The sequence below is a fragment of the Haemaphysalis longicornis genome, unplaced genomic scaffold (assembly GCF_048455015.1).
Source record: "Haemaphysalis longicornis isolate Haplotype H1 unplaced genomic scaffold, Haemaphysalis longicornis Haplotype H1 scaffold_12, whole genome shotgun sequence".
Lineage (NCBI taxonomy): Eukaryota > Metazoa > Arthropoda > Arachnida > Ixodida > Ixodidae > Haemaphysalis > Haemaphysalis longicornis.
In genome coordinates, this window is record NW_027526225.1 from 122,072,246 (window position 1) to 122,088,786 (window position 16,541).

The 16,541-nt window shown below is 49.5% G+C and overlaps 1 protein-coding gene across 5 annotated transcripts in view; it reads right to left on the reverse strand.

Moving 5' to 3' along the window:
• LOC144163424 (uncharacterized) overlaps positions 1 to 16,541 on the reverse strand; it is a 204,055-nt gene that overhangs the window by 177,201 nt on the left and 10,313 nt on the right. The window lies entirely within an intron of this gene.

Consider the following 16,541-nt stretch of genomic DNA (forward strand, 5'->3'; position numbering starts at 1 on the left):
TAAAAATCACAGCCTACTTTAACGTCGGCACAATCAAAGTACCGAAAAATAAAATGATGGCCTATTGATGACCACGCGAGATAGGACGTCAGAGACGTGACGCATCTTTTGTTGACTAAATATCTACATAACACATATGAGCTGCTAAACAGGCTAGATAAATGAAGGCTGTCTTACCCTCTTTTAATGTATTTAATATCTTTACTTCTGACGGCTACAGAGTTTCATTGAACGGAGGGCATTTTAGAGAAGAGGTACGAACGTATACAAAGCATGAGCACGCACACATAGATATAGACAACAAAAGTAATCCGGAACGCAAAGTTATTGCCCTCAAAACCCACCTCGTTTATTTACTTCTTTATTTGTTTACAGTGTCCCTAAATGCTCTGGTGAAAGCGTATTATACATAATGGGGTCACATGCGAAACAACGCTCAAGTTACGCTAAGAGCCTAATGTAGAATGATAACAAGAGAATTGGGATAGCACTCGCCCTGTGTAGTTCTCTTTGTCCCGCGTTTTTCTGCGCTTTTATTTAGCATGTCTCCATACCAACCTGCCCACTTGTCGGTGCTCGTAAATTGGGACAGCTTCACACTAGTGGCGCGAAGGCTGGGAAAACATCGAAGCTTGCGGCCCCATCTAGCTTATTCTTGGTGCGGCTAAGTATATGCCTGATTATGAAGAGTCGGCCAAGTTTTTTGCGTGGTTATGCTTCGAGATAAGGTCAAGAGCAATGAACCCTCACTCATTAATGTACCAACAATGCACGTGAGCTCGTAACTCCGGATATGAAGCGAGCAGAGCGCATACATGAACTCATGCTCACTTATTCTGACCGCGCCTGAAATAGACCTAATGAAACACAGCTTACAGAGGAGACTCGACACATGAAAAGAAAAGGCGCCAGGTACGCGGGTTCGACTCCCGGCCCCGACGGCCGCTTTTCTGGTGAAGGCGGAAAGCAAGAACGCCTGTTTTTTTTTTCGAGATTTAGGCACACGTTAAAGATCTCCAAGTGGTAAAAATTTATTCAGAGCCCTCCGCTACGGCGGCCTCATAACCTGCGTAGTTTCGGTGTGTTAAACCATATAATAAATCAAAAGCGTCGTGCAGTGAATACCCTGCTACTTAAAGATTAAACAAAGCAAAAGTGCCTTTTACCAGCTTATGATGCTTTGCCGCCTGTCACCAGTAAGTTATATTGAAATGTTTTCCCACACTTGCCCCCCCCCCCCTTTTATTTGTATCTTGTAACACTTCCGACGTGTTTGGTTCCCAAGGAAATAATGTACTTGTAATAAATCAATTTACAGTAGCGCTCACACTGTCCACTTCGTGTGTCCTAATTTTTTCACCATGTAACCTAAAGCGGACTCTACAAAACGCCGGTTAAATTCATTTTTATGTATTGAGGGCGCAATAATCGGCCTAGCAAAGTAGCAGACGCCACCTTCCTGGAGTTTGCCGTTAAAGCTGAAAGACTGTCGCAAGAGAAATATTGTTTAGCTTTTGTGCTTAGCAGCTGCATTGCCGCTTTGGGAGGTTACGTGTTACTCATTTTTCAGCGTGTGCTTTTAACAGTGAGGCTGTTGTTGCTGGCCGTAATGAATGCGGTGTGCGGCGTCATAAAAGAAACTTTGTCATAGTAACTCCGGCTGTTATTAATAACTCCTTAAATTTTAAATCTTAAATAACTTCTTAAATATTTTACAGACTGTGGTTCTTTGAAGGATGCGACAGCCTCAGTCTTGTGCGGGTCTAGTCGCACACCATCCTTGTCAACCAAAAGGCCTAAAACAAGGGCTTGGCACTAACCGAAGCGACATTTTTTTTAGTTCAATGCGAGGCCTGCGTTCTGTATGCAGTCAAGCACAACAGCTAGGCGAGCATTATGCTCGTCGAAAGTGCGACCGAAAATGACGACATCATCCAGATAGCCCATGCATTTGTTCAACTTCAGACCACGCAAAACTGTTTCCATGAACCGTTCGAAGGTGGCAGGCGCATTACACAACCCAAAGCGCATGACATTAAATTCGTATAGCCCATCTGGTGTGACGAAAGCCGTCTTTTCTTTGTCGCTTGGATGCATAGGAATCTGCCAGTATCCGGATCTTAAGTCGACGGAAGAAAAGTAAGAAGCTGAGTGGAGGCAAGCAACAGCGTCGTCAACCCGTGGTAAAGGGTATACATCCTTTTTTGTGACAGCATTCAGGCGGCGGTAGTCAACAAAAAGCCGCCAGGAGCCGTCTATCTTCATCACCAGAATAACGGGGGCTCCCCAAGGACTCGAAGACTCCTGAATCACGCCTTGCTTCAACATTTCATCTACTTCGACGTTAATAACTTAGCGCTGTGGTGGTGACACTCATCGATAAGGTTCCCGCCGAATTGGTGTTGCTGATCCGGTATTTATGACGTGACGAGCCCGGGATTTTGGAAACGATTTCGACTGGTCTTGCGAGGCCAATGTACGTAACCGAGCGAGTCGATCGGCTTCTTCAGCGAGGCAGAGAGTCTTGGCTACGCTGCGGTCATCGTTAAGAAAAAATCTGACCTCGTTATAAGCGGTACTTCGTTCAAGGCCGGTATAACTTCCAGTTCATGCACTGCAATGAGAAACTTCTCATAAAGCGAGAATTGGAGTGAAGTGATTTCGTTATAACGACTGGCTACTGTATGAATGTGATGTGGGCCTTCCCTCAAGCGAAAACGCGTCTGCGCGACACGTTCGTTCGCACAGACGCCTGCAAGCCATGGCGACCGCGTCGTTGTTATAATCTACACCATTATCATACAAAACAAGAGCCTCGAAAAATCTCCCTCTGAGGTTAGTCTTTAAAGGAGGAATCTCCCCTATATTTCCATTCCCATTTATACTTCGAAGATCGAGGGACAGACGAGCAGGCTTAAGGGTTAATGTGTGGTGAATGCTTATCGATAAAAGTGGGGTGGAACGTATCAAACGATTGTAAGAGGGGTGGGTGTTCAAAGGGATGCCCGCTCGCAGCCTAACATAGGGAAAGGGTATTCGCTATAGCTTGTGCATATGCATATAAGTACGCTCGTTCTTGTCATCGGGTCATGTTAGCTTACTGATTTCTTCAAAAGAGAAATTCAGTAATACATATAACATACGCATCCTCACAACTTTCGTTCCTTGTCGTCGTCTGAGACGCATTCAAATCCTTTTACGGTATGATTGAAGGTACTTATCGCAGCATGCGCCTATAATGTCACGCTGTTCGAAAATGCCGCATTAAGTGCTTAGACCTAACTTTTGATGCAGTAGGCCGCAGTTATTGCGTAGGACGCAAGAATTTAGACGGCCTACTCTCGCTAAAGAGGTTGTTACTCGGTCAGCGGCCGTTCCTGATTAACCTTACGTCCTCTTGGGAGGAGGAGGATGAGGCGAGGGGTATTTTATAGCAAATTTCACTAAACGCGAAGCCTCACTACAAACATACAATAGAGTCTCGGATCGCTGCAGATCGTTAAAACGAACTTCGAATGGCCAAAAGTTATTAGTTTAGTGGTAGCATATCCAGATTCGCACGTTTAGTCCGGAAATTTGGGGAGATCGCGCTTTGAAACTAATGTGAACGTCTACCATGCGTTTGCGCACTGCGCATGCCTATTCGATTCCCTCATGAAACACAGAAGCCATTTTAACCAGCGATTCAGTGCCTTGCAGTTAGACCTCGGCGTCATTTTGCAGAAAGATGGGCATACATTTGCGTTCTTACATTCCAACCGCATCTGTGCTCGTCCAACGCTGCGCTTGAATTTAAAAACAAGGCTGGCGCAGCTTGCACTATACTGGTGCAAGGCTGGAAAAAAAATATTTTGAAGCTGTTATTTTAGAGCGCAGCCCTTTGGCGGCCGTTTCTGGACTCAGCAGCGTCACCGTCCTAACTGAGTGAATGATGACAAGACGACGGGTGGAAGAAATGCTGTGCCCGAGAACGCGGGTTCGATTCCCGCCAGCGGTAACCGTTTTCCTGATGGAAGAAACATCCCCCTCGCGAGGGGCACGATCAAATGCAGAGCTTTTCCGGGGGCGCACGACGTTAAGTAGTTTGCGTTACGTTAATGTTGTTGCACTTGTGGCAACTGCTGACGAGAGAGCGCGGCGATGAGAGTGTTCCAGCCTCGCCGACACCCGCCTTTATCACGCCACGATCGCGCCACGCGCGCGCGATGCTGACGTCACGATCACGCCACAGATTTTGTTGATCCCGCGACGCGCGCGCCCCCACCTGTTGGGCGCGAACCGACCGCGGAGAGAGCGCGCGATACGAGCGGAGAGTAGGCGAGGAGGAGCGGGGCTGACGAGAGAGCGCGGCGATGAGTGCGTTCCAGCCTCGCCGACACCCGCCTTTATCACGCCACGATCGCGCCGAGAGGGCGCACCTGCGAGCGATGCGGACTACTACGGACGCCTGTGTCTAAGAACGCTGTGTCTAAAGGTACGTCGGACGTACCCGCAGCATTTCTTAAAGATACGTCGGACGTACCCGCAGCATTTCTTAAAGATACGTCGGACGTACCCGCAAGATTTCTTAAAGATACGTCGGACGTACCCGCAAGATCTTTTAAAGATACTTCGGACGTATCCGCGAAACTTTTTTAAGTACGTCGGTGTATTCGGTTTCACTCGGCCCAAACATGCAGCGTACGTTCAGCGTTTTCTCGCTTCGACGTCGCGTCGCCAGAAATGCATGGCGACGCGAGCTGAAACTCGAGCGACGCCGATGTCTACGCGCGCAGATATCGGCGTCGACGCAGCGCAAGAGAGCATCGGAAAGCGAGCGGCAGCGTCCGTCTTCGCCTAGTTTGGGGTCGTTCCTTTAAGCAGAAAACAATCAATTTCTTTTTAACTTACGGTAATCGGTTGCCTTGAGACAAATTGCAAGCTATTTCTGCTCGCAAGCGCTCATCCATTTGTGGCTTGTTCAGCTTTCATCGGGGAGATCGGGGATCTACGATAGCTTTGTGTGAGTTAAATGAGGGAGCTCTGGTTACATCGCATCCATTATTAGAATAATGTGGCTTGTCAGCAAGATCGGTGCATGACGAGCAAGCGTTATCAACGCCAGAATTCTGGCGCATTCCATTCCATTCGTAGCTCCCGTGGCTTGCGCAGGGGAGACCGGGGATGTGCGATAGTTTTTTTTTACTCAAAAAAGGAAGCTGTAATTACATCGCTTGTAGCACTAGCATTATTGTCCTCGGCTCCAAGATTGGTGCGCAAGAAGCAAGCGTTACCACTGCTCAAATCTCTGAAATACGACCAAAAGAACGCACACCCGACCATCGCCTCCTTTAACTGGGCAGACTCAGTTGGTACACCGAATTCTTCAAGCCTCCTCGTCTCCTCGCGTGGTCGAGCGGTTGAGAGCCGGGCTTGTGTTTTGAAAGTCCGTAGTTCGAATCCTAGCAAAAGGCGTTTTTTTTTTTGTGAGGGTTTGATCAATTTTTTTTACAGGGCACAGACAGGGTGCCAGAGAACCCTGCCTTTCAACCTACAAATGACGTTCGACGGTAACCTCCGTACAAGGCAGCGCTGAAATTTGTTTTGCTTACAATTTGAATTCATGAACGTGCAGTCGGTACGCAACATGAAGGTTAAATCAAGTAGCAACTAAAGCAGTTGTGCTAGGTGCGTCTTCGTTTATCATTCGATCTTATTTTGTTCTGATTTGACCGTATGGCTCGAGATGCATTTCGCAGCATTTCAATATCTGCCCGCCAACATAGCAATAAATAAAGACGCCAAGTGATTTTTTTTTGCTAAAGCTAAAGTCTTGATAATTGCAGTTCAAGAAGCGACAATAACTGCTCATAAACGACTTCAACAGGATGGCATACGTGTCCAGCAACGCCCGCCGACGCAGCGACGCGCGACTTCGCCGGTCTCCTGCGGGCCCGCGCGTTGACGCCGAACGACGCCGACGCTCGCGCGACGCGTGATTTCGCGTCCATCTCGTTAGGGCAGCAGAACCATATGAGGGGGGAACACGAGGACACTAGAGAACACGAGAACACGAGGAAAAAAATACATTCTGCGTCAGGTTAGGCATCGTTAGATTCTTGGCTTATATACAGCAAACGCGTGATGGTTTTGCCGTTGCTGGTTCGAGATAACCACGCTGGTTTCGAGCAACGCCGCTTTCGAGCCACTCTGGGCCCTGTACGTCCGACGTATCTTTAAGAAATCTTGCGGGTACGTCCGACGTATCTTTAAAAAATTTTGCGGGTACGTCCGACGTATCTTTAAGAAATATTGCGAGTACGTCCGACGTATCTTTAAGAAATATTGCGGGTACGTCCGACGTATCTTTAAGAAATTTTGCGGGTACGTCCGACGTACCTTTAGACACAGCGTTAAAAGAATTACTCGTCAACCGGTTCCCGATTGCTTGTTGTGGTTCATCAAAGCTTACTTAGTTCGGTTTTCCACGCTATGCAGGACGATGCCACTGCGGGCCTCATGGGACTTCGTCGGACGCTTCACCGCACGCTCCATCGCTTTTACTGTCCCAAAACGCGTCATGTGACAGAACGATACATCGCGAGTTGCCTCGAATGTCAACAGCACAAGACTCCTGCGCCAAGGCCACTTGGCCAACTGCACCCGGTAAGCTCACCGCACTCTCCATTCGAGAAAGTTGGTATTGACCTGTTCAGTCCATTCCCACGGTCAGCGCACGGTAACCGTAGGATAATTGTCTGCGTGGACTACCTTCCCCGTCACACAGAGACAGCTGCGATGCCATCAGCTACTGCCACCAAGGTCTCAAACTTTATTTTGCACCATATTCTGCTCCGCCGCGGCCCGCTTCGCGTCATCGTCAGCGACCGTGGGCGCTAATTCACCGCTGATGTTGTCGAAAAACTGCTCCGGCATTCTTTCTTGCAGCTTCGGCACTCCACCCCTTATCATTTGCAATCGAACGGCCTCACTGAGCGCACCAATCGGACACTTACCAACATGATAGCTATGCACGTTAATTCCAAGCACAAAACCTGGCACGCCATCTTGCCCTTCATTACGTACGCATATAATACCGCCCGCCACGAGACCACAGGATACAGCCCTTTCTACCTGCTTTAATGCGCGTCCCCCGCCGAGCACTTTCGATACGATTTTTTCCGTTTTTTCTTAACGATGACCGCAGCGTAGCCAAGACTCTCTGCCTCGCTGAAGAAGCCGATCGACTCTCTCGGTTACGTACACTGGCCTCGCAAGACCAGTCGAAGTTGCACTACCGACAGCTGCCACCGAGTCATGCCGTTCAGAAGAGGAGATTCTGTGTGGCTTTGAACCCCCCTCCGCCAACGCGGTTTGTGTTAGAAGCTGCTGGCACACTACACGGGGCCTTGTGTGGTTCTCAGTCGTATAAGCGATGTGAACTACGTCATCTCACGGCTCCTTAGAAATGGCAGACGAAGCAGCAAGTCTCATACAGTTCACGTCGCCCGACTCAAAGCCTAGTACTCACGCGGCACGCCTTGAGTGGCCCGGATGGCAACGTCTCAACCGGGGAAGATGTTACGCTGCCTAATCACGGTCCGCAAGGTCAAGTGACCCAAGGAATTGAGCAACGAATTCAAGCGAAGGTGCTTGAGGTAGAGCATGACGAGGTTGCTAGCGTTCGCGGCTGTAGTCGGACATACTGAGCTACCCCTTGTTTGCTTTGCAATAAACTGTCGTTTCCCGAACGTAACAATATTAATGTTGTTTATATTTAGCGAAAAACCTTCCTTGTGGTGGGTGAGCTCTTGTAAAAAAATTAATCATTGGAATAAACAAACTAAAAGCAGAAATTGTCAACCCTTGGGGGTCTAAATTCCTAGAGGCAGTGCATGCACTCCTATGGAGAACTGCGTAATCAGGGGCCGAGGTTAAAATATGCCTATGCTACTTAGAAGAAGGGGGAAAATGACCTCTTAAAACTTCAGAGTTTAGGTATTGCGGAGGCTGTGTTTTTTGCATGAATTCCTATACTACCCAAATTAAGTGTAGACCCCCTACACGAGATTGTTGCCCTTTAGACTATTTGCTTGGTAACAGCGAAAGCACGAGACAACAAGAGAACAGGGCACAAACACTGCGCTCATATATAAGCCTGCTACCGACTCGCCCAGTCGTCTGGTTTGGCCCTTTAGACGCACTTACCTCCTCAAAGGGAAGAGAAAAAAACAGAAAGCACTCCTAAACTGTAGATTGAGCTGTGCTTGAGCCCAAAACTCCTGATAAGCTAAAGAAACAGCAACTACAAGCTACAGCACCCACATCAACTACAGCACAGCAGCAACTACAGAAACTACAGCACTCAACTACTAGTCGGCCAGATTTAGGGGAAACCCTCAAGGTGGAGCAAGTTTCTGCGAGGGAAAGTTTGTCATCCACCTAAATGCAGCCATACGGCTACAAAGGAAAGCATCAGGATGGATATAGCTTTCCTTTTCGGTATAGCTTTCCTTTGTACCCGTATGTCTGCATTTAGGTGGATGCCAAACTTTCCTTCGCAGCACTCAACTAGAAAACCTGCTGCACTCCTGATCAGGCTCGGATAAACACAAAGCTAGCAACTGCCGGATTAGGCTCACTGCAGGTAAACGTAAATGAGATGGGCTCGCCAACAGCTGTATGTGCTTCGGAAACTCAGCACAGCGAAAGTGGAAAAGCTTTCTAGTAAGTTGCTAATATTAAAGCCCAAGAATCCTTACACATGATTTATGCAGCGCCTGGCAAACTTCCTGACTGAAGAACTTCTAGCTATTTGTGAAAATAGCCCACGTAAAATTTTGCAAGGTAACTAGCGCGAGGAAAATTTGAGGGTTTTTATATCCCTAGGAAGAGTGCAACGAAGGTACGCACCCCCAAACTAAATCTTCGGTTGCCAAGGAATTTATCCCGTTGTTAGACGCATTACGTGCGCCACGGGCAAATGAGCACGCAGAGTGACGTCTGCAACCGGAAATCCTGTCCTCACGAAATCAGCTCCCAACTATGTCAGTTCCGCTTTTTCAGTTGGAACAAATGCTGGGAATAAATGTCAAGGAAATCAGCTCCCCAAGCCACGATCACGGGGAAGCCGCGTGCAATGCCGTCGCCCCGTTTTTTACGCCGCCGCACAAAATAACGTTTCTAGACACTTCTACGGCGACGCCAGCCATTCGGCGCTTCTTGTTCGATAAACCTGAATTCCCATAGTGAAGCGCAACTTCTCTTCGGGCTTCCGTTCTAGCTAGCTAAAGCTTCAACGGCTCCTCCACCCCAGCTACTGCGCTCGTATGCGGCGCCCGGCGAGATGGTTTCAAAGGACGCTTCAGCCTGGCTGCAGCTCAGCACCAGAGGTGTCTAGTGTACGCGTTAGTGGATGTACACCGCAGGATAGTAGGACCGAAGTAAATGATTCAACGAGAGCGCGACATACCTGTAAAGCTTCAACAGGCAGCCATGTTGTGGAGTGCAACAAAGTTCGGGCAGGGGGGGCTGCACTTTTAAATGAGTCTGAAAAATTCTAAACCTGTGAGCATTCCAGCAATCCTGCTAAAAGAAAGGCATGTATAAATTCCCACGGTGAACTCAAAGGCACTCCCCATGCGTTTACCAACGACATCGGAGTCGGTGGCCAACCCGGCATAGGCGCCCTCACAATGCGGTGCCTCCGAAGAATAGGATGGCGGCCGCATCCGGGACTGTTGTGTTGCCTCTATTAAATGCAGAGCATTTCTTTCACTCACGATGTCACCCGGCGTTGTCGGCGTGCCTCGGCGTCCGCAACAGCCGTTCCAGGTGCGCCCTCTCCCCCACTCCTCCTCTCCCGCATCACGCTACCCTCCTCGCTCTCAACAACAGGTCCGCACCCCTCCCCCTACACTATATAAAAAAATAATACTTAACGGCGCCTGGCTTCGATCCCACGAACCTGCGGGCGGAACGCAAGGTACATGGTGCTCTACCCACTGCGCCACAAAGCCGACACAGAATGGAAGGCTACGAACGCGCCTTATATCCTTGACTCATTCAAACTACGTCAAGAAGCTGCTGATACAACGCATTCACTACCTGTGGGCGGAAGGCGAGGTACCTGGTGCTCTTCCCACTGCGCCACAAAACCGACACAGAATTAAAGGCTACGAACGCGCCTTATATCCTTGACTCATTCAAACTATGTCAAGAAGCTGCTGATACGACGCATTTACTACCTGTGGGCGGAAGGCGAGGTACATGGTGCTCTTCCCACTGCACCACAAAACCGACACAGAATGAAAGGCTACGAACGCGCCTTATATCCTTGACTCATTCAAACTACGTCAAGAAGCTGCTGATACAACGCATTCACTACCACCAACTCCCCAAACACTAAAAGTTAACGCAATACACCCACCCCCTATGCGCGCATTTACTCGAGTCCCCCTCGCGGGGTGATGGGCCCTTTTTTCTTTATTATTGGGAGCGAAACACTGCGTTCACGAAAGCGGTGTAGTTCAATCACGATGCTGCATTGGCAGGGAGACATCATCTCCAATTTTAGATTAGATAAGAGATTCGAATTTCTTCGCTACCTAGGCGTGATACTTCTTCAAGGCTAGTTCTAGCCTATTTGGCGGGAAAATATTGAGCTTCTTAAGTATATCAAGCAAACAGGCGGCATGCTTCAAACCGAACAATTGCTAGTTAGGGTCCAGCCTAGGATCAAGGCTCGGCGTCCTGTTTTTTCAGAAGATAGCCTATACCTGCATTGAAAACAAGTCGACTGCAATTTGGTTTGACTTTTTGTAGTTGTCGTGTAGGGCTTTAGTTGTCGCTTCAAAAAAGAACAATCTAAGCAGGCCTACTGGGTACTCAATCAACCACATTTGGCTGTCGTAATTTCGTTTACTTCTCGCTAACTTTCTTGCCGTCATTCTGTCAAGGATCGGGCGTGCCTCTCACTGTCAGGTAACACGCCTCTAGTGCACGAGCAGCACACAAACAGAGCACGGACTAAAAACCGACTGAGAGTTGCCCCAAAAGACATCGAGAACGCCAATACCTAATCAACAAAATGTTCTCTTCCCTCCTACGCCCCAAAAGACAAAGCTATTGCCGCATGTGGAAAGCGAAACTATGTTTAAAACCGTTATTTATTATTCCATTTTCGCTGTTTTTCGGCTACTGCATGGCAGAGGTCAGAAGAGCGATGACAATGGCGCACCACGTGCATTTTAGAACGGGCAACCGAAGTCTGTGGCTAAGTACTGTAAGGAAAGCTGGGGGTGATAACCGGACGCACCAGCTTCAACTCGAGCTTTAGAGCTGGCCTCTGCAGCCACTGACCGGGAGAGATGACCTCTTTTTTCTTGCCTCCGCCACTTCCATTTTGCGTAGCCATATAGACGGACAAATGATTGATTGATTGATTGATTGATTGATTGATTGATTGATTGATTGATTGATTGATTTAACGCGCCGACGCAAGGCAGGCGATGAGGCGCGCCGTAGTGGAGGGTTCCGGATTAATTTTGACCACCTGGGGATCTTTACCGTGCGCCGAATTGTCGTACAAATGGGTGTTTTGGCTTTCCGCCTCCATCAGAAAAGCGGCCGCAGCGGCCGGGAATCGAACCCGCGACCTCGTGCTCACAAGCGCAACGCCTTAGCCACTGAGCCACCGCGGCGGGTTAAGGCCTATAAACGGTACCTCCGGCGAGGTCGTTCCGTTCCGGCCAAAATCATTCCGGCGGCCGGAACGCCCGGCGGATGGTGGAAGGGGTTTAAACGGTCTCTCCGGCACACCGCGCACTCCGGCGCCGCTAGAGCCATCTTATTGGCCGGCGAGTCCAATGACGTGTGTGTAATGCTTTTACTTTTTTTTTATTAATGCGTCCTCGATTCGAAGACGTTTGTTGTGTACTTTCGGCGTTGAGAGGCCGTGATTTGGATTTACGCGAACTTCAGTAGTGTGAGAGCAGTCTGGAAAAACTAACCTGACCTGGGCAATGGTCGTGTTTGCGCGAGAAACGCGCAGCGCCCCGCGTCGTATGTTGCACCTGGGCGTCAATATTTGTGTAAAGCACAAAGCTACATAACAATCTGCCAGCCGGCGCCCGCGCGACCGCACAAAGGCAATCGTAGGTAAAAACTGCCGGCAGCTGATTTTAAGCAACGCACGTACATACCGCGGCTTGCTTGTGCATGTTTACGCCATTTGTTTTAGATACCCTTATTTATCATCGCTAGGTAGCTACTCCAGGATACTGATTATTAAAACCAAACAAGCCGCGGATCTCGTTAGGGGCGAACGGATCTGATAGTACAGTGAAGCTAGAAGTTGTCTAGTTCATATCATAGCATCGCCCCCGCTCCCCCGCCGACCTCCCGCTTGTCATATTCGACCCGTAGCCGTAGGACACCGCGGGACGCGGCCGCTTCCAATCATTTATTTAGCCTCCGCAGGAATTTACATCAAGGGTCATAATATAGTTTTAAACCTACAATTTCATTACCCAACAACGCTTGCGCAAGTTTATTCAGCTTAGATTTGAAGTGACCCCAGTTTGCGAACTGTAGTGAAGCAATATTCAGTCAACTGGGGCGGGTAGATCGCCATATCCCCCCCCCCCCTTAACAAGAAGTACCCATCTTCCAGCCTCTCCCTCACACAAACCCCTAACAACTCCACATCCGTAAATATTTTAAAATGACTGCAAACCAAGCAGCCTCATCAAGAAATGAGCATGACTAAGCCCTAGGAATATATGTACGCTCCAAACGAAAAATATGACGCGTTGGGTGCGCGCAATACTTCCGAAGAACAAATCAAGGCGCAAGCCGTGCAACACACTGCGCACCTAGAGCACCTCACCAAGATAGCCGTGAGCAGACACCTATTAGACAGCCTGCGCATTTTATATGAGAATACCGTCGGCGACAACCCCTGCGGAGAGAGCTGTGAGTCCAGGAACTTGAGGAAATCCGCACGTTGTTTGTATTGACACAACCACGTGGAGCTATGGTTTCAGCCGCTACCGACTGCTCGAGCAAAGTTCTTGACTCCTGCTCCACCCAAACACCCAAAGGAGGACAAAGAACTGGCCTTTGCCCTAGCCCTATATAGCAGCTACCCAAGTGCGGAAAATGATTAGCGATTCCCATCAAGCGAGAGAGAGAGAGAGAGAAACATCTTTATTTGCCCTTCTATAAAGGCTTCTGCGTTGCTGGGGGAAGGAGCTTCTGTTACCAGTCGCCCCCAAGAACTACCTCAATGTGTTGGAGGAGGGCCTCCCAGTGCTCCTCTTCTGTCAGTCGTAATGAGGAGGTGGTCAATTGTCGGACTGATGGTGGGTACCGGCCGGCGCTTTTCGTGCGCTTGCGGAGAGCGAGTTTGAGTTGTTTTTGGGGATCCTCTGGGGGGTCAAGCCACTCCGCCCAAGTGCCAGGAGTAGGGGAAAGGGAGCCTGTGTATATGTTTCTTGTCTGTATAATCTCTAAGCAGTCCCACATGTAGTGCTGGTTGTTAGGGTACCCGTTACCGCAGCGTGGGCAGCTAGGGTAGCCAGGTTTATTTTCTATGTAGTGCATGATATGTAGGGTGCGTAGGACAGCTGCTTGAGCTCGGCGGATGCAACTTGTCTTCGATCGCGGCCAAGAGATGGGAGGAACGCAGTGTGTGTCTTGATCGGTGCGAAGGTCTACCAACATTTGGTGCCTGGCTTGTCTTTCTTCGACGCGGCTGGTGTGGCGGTCGTATTCCTCCGGCAGCGCAATTGGAGGCTCAGACTCGCGGAAGAGAGTTTCGCGCACGAGTTGGTGAACCGCCACATTTCCTGGTATCCCTTGATGACCTGGGATCCAGCGGAGTTCAACCGAAAGCTCTGGTTGGGAGGTTAGATGCACTTCGAGAATGTTGCGAATGTGCGTGGCTATTTTATTGCGGCAGAAGAGGCGGATCGCATCCTGGCTGTCAGTCAGTATAAGTAGTTTCCGTCGGCCGGTGAAGTTCGTGATGGCATCTGCTATTGCTAACGCTTCGGCATGACCGGGATCACTAATTCCTAGGAAGCGACGAGTACTTTGTCCGTTCCCGTAGTACGCCGCGGTAGCAACTATACCGTCGTCTGATACGGCGGCGTCGGTGTAGACCGGAGTGTAACCCTGGTCTGTCTTCTGCGCCACTAAATGGCGCGTGGCACGCGCTCTGTGGGCTCTGCGCTCGTGGTCGTTTTCCACACTCATGTGGCGGGGGAGAGGATGTACAGTCAACCTCGGCAGGTGTTCCCAAAGAGGGCGTTCTGTAATGTAGCCTTCTGGTTCCTCAATTTGCGCCCCTAGGGAACGGAGTATAGCTCGTCCCTGTCTAGAGGCACGCAGCCGAGACTCGTGCGCTTCTTTGTGGATGTCTATGCGGAGTGATAATGGAGTGTGAACTCCCATTCGTCGAATCTCATGGAGTGGGGTGTAATTTGGGAGTCCCAAGGCAACACGAATAGGTTTGCGCAGTTGCGTTTCTAATTTGTCTATCTGAGTGCGTGTTAGCCGCATGTAAGGGGCTGCGTACATGATGCACGGAATGATGAACGCCTCGAAAATTCGTAGTAGTTCATGTTCTTTTACCCCATGTCGCTTCCTTGAAATCCGTTTCATTGCGCGTGATCTGATTGATCTGTGTCGTGATTTTTTTAACCCAAGTGTCCGCTTTGCCTTGTTGGTGAAGCCAAAAGCCGAGCACGCGAATTTCTTCTTTCCTTGCTATGGTTGTGCCGTCTAGTGTTAATTTGATTAAATTGCGGCTATGGTCAGAGCGGCCGGCTGGACCATCCTCCACGACGATGTATTCGGTCTTAAAGGGGGAGCAGCTGAGACCAACGTCTTTCATGTATGCGGTGACGACATCAATCGCTTCCTGTAGTTGGTGCTCCTGGTGCCTGGGGGAACCCTGACAGCACCACAAAGTCAGATCATCAGCATATATGTTGAAGTGAACGTCGGTGATGGGGTCTAGTTTGGCGGGCAGGTCTTTGAGGACTATGTTAAAAAGAGTTGGGGAAAGAATAGAGCCTTGCGGCACTCCTTTACTTGGTTTGAAAGGGCCTACCAAGCGGCCGTCTACAAGGACTTCCGTTGTTCGGTCGCTTAAAAAGTTCCGTATGTAATTATATAACCGCTCACCGCATTGTATACTTTGAAGCTTTTCTAAGATGGCTTTATGGCTTGCGTTGTCGAATGCCTTGTAGATATCGAGCGCTACAATTGTCCTTAGTTGTGCGCTGCTGTGGGAGTCGTAAATATCGTGCTTGAGGCGGAGCATGCAGTCTTGAGTCGACACGTGCCGCCTAAATCCTGTCATGTCTTGGTGCAGCCCTGCCTTGATGTTTATCATCCACGTAAGGCGCTCTAGAATCATCATCTCCGCGAGTTTGCCACAGCATGACGTTAGTGATATTGGGCGGAGATGCTCAAGGCGATTGGGTGGTTTCCCCGGTTTTGGTATCAAGCGATCTGCAAAAGGAAGAATTTCCAGCGGAAGGCGCAGGATCTTTCCCCGCCACGAGACGAACCAAAACACCAGACCCCCGCACATGTGGGAAGAATTGAGTGAGTGAGCGAATGAGAGAGCATGAGTGAGTGAGCGAGCGAGTGAGCGAGTGAGTGATAGTGAGTGTGTGAGTGAGTGAGCGAGCGCATGAGTGAGTGTGTGAGAGGGAGTGAGTGAGCGAGCGAATGAGTGAGTGAGATAGAGAAGGAATGAGGGAGTGAGTGAGCGAATGAGTGAGGGGTGAGTGAGTGAGTGAGAGAGGGAAGGTCTGAGTGAGCGAATGAGTGATAGAGTGAGTGCATGACGGATTTGAGCGATCGCATGAGTGAGTGTGTGAGAGGGAATGAGCGAGCGAGCGAATGAGTGAGTGATTGAGTCAGTGAGTGAGAGAGAAGGAATGAGGGAGTGAGTGAGCGAATGAGTGAGGGGTGAGCGACTGAGAGATAGAGGAAATGAATGATTGAGAGAGTGAGCGAGTTATAGTGAGTGAGAGAGAGTGCGTGAGTGAGTGAGCGAGCGCATGAGTGAGTAAGTGAGAGGGAATAAGTCAGAGAGCGAACTAATAGTGAGGGGTGAGATAGTGAGAGAGAGAGGGAAGGTGTGACTGAGTGAGCGAATGAGTGTGGGAGAGGAAGTGAGTGAGCGAGCGAGTGAGTAAGTCAGTCTGTGAGGGAGTGAGAGAGAAGGAATGAGGGAGTGAGTGAATGAGTGAGGGGTGAGTGACAGAGAGAGAGCGGATGAGTGAGGGGTGAGTGAGAGAGAGAGGGAAGGAGTGAGTGAGTGAGCGCATGAGTGAAAGAGTGAGTCAGTGACAGAGCGAGTGAGTGAGGGGTGAGTGAGTGAGAGAGTGAGGGAAGGTGTGAGTGAGCGAGCGAATGAGTGAGAGAGTGAGTGAGTGAGTAAGCGAGCGAGTGAGGGGTGAGTGAGTGAGAGAGGGAAGGTGTGAGTGAGTGAGCGAATGAGTGAGTGAGAGAGAGGGAAGGTGTGAGTGAGTGAGCGAATG